At 41.1% G+C, this 873-nt stretch overlaps 1 protein-coding gene across 2 annotated transcripts in view; it reads right to left on the reverse strand.

The window, feature by feature from the left end:
- Positions 1 to 873, reverse strand: part of si:ch211-235e9.8 (uncharacterized protein LOC100002196 homolog) — a 26,784-nt gene that overhangs the window by 8,921 nt on the left and 16,990 nt on the right. The window lies entirely within an intron of this gene.

The following is an 873-nucleotide window of genomic DNA, read 5'->3' on the forward strand; positions in this document are numbered from 1 at the left end:
ATCGTGTCGCCGTTGTCAGAGGGTTTGTTAACGTACCGACCTCGCGAGCCACACTGTATTAACGTTACTGACGTCGCTCTGACCTTTTACCTTTCACGAGAGTGGAGACGCTGTTAGCTGCAAAGCTTCACCCCTAATTTTTCCCAACCCCCATGTCTACTATTGTTCGTTATGACAACATTCTATGGATCCGTGTTGGGGCTGATCCAGGCACATTTTAATGGATTGGTAGTGATTAAACCATAAAGCAGATACAAGACGGATCCTCTTTACTCTGCTGTTTTGTGTCCACTTTAGCCTGCTAGTGCTACTGCTCTGCGTTACTACAGTGCAGCACTTCACTCCTTATTTGGGTGCACTGTGAGTTCAGACTCTAAGACGGCAAAATACCCAGATTGGTTAAGCTACAATATAATTATTATTATCAAAGAGCAGTGTACAAAACGGTTAGCAAGTTTCTTTTAGCTGACAGCCACTGTCACTGCCTGCAGCAGATCATATGAGCTGCCGCTAACTGACGTTAATTTAGTGAGTAACTTGATGACGGAACTAAATTACACTGGTCTGTTGTCTGCTTTGTGCGATCTCTGCAGAAGATCATCTGTGTGAGGGAGGAAGCTCCACTCTGTCCAATCAGAACACAACAGTGTTTCTGTAGTTTCTAACAAATCTAACACCACTTCTCCCTAGAAGCACTTCTTTTTTCATACATACACCAGAATTTTAGTGCAAGACTTAAATATTCTACAAGAGAAAACTCAAACATTCACAACTGTGAAGCTGGAACCTGAGAGGGTTTGGCATTTCTGATTATGATTTTATTTCTTAAATTATTTTTATTTTTATATATCTCTATCTATCTCTATCTCTATC

This window comes from Morone saxatilis, unplaced genomic scaffold (genome assembly GCF_004916995.1).
Source record: "Morone saxatilis isolate NCDOM2014 unplaced genomic scaffold, NCSU_SB_2.0 Contig22, whole genome shotgun sequence".
In the NCBI taxonomy this organism is placed as follows: Eukaryota; Metazoa; Chordata; class Actinopteri; family Moronidae; genus Morone; species Morone saxatilis.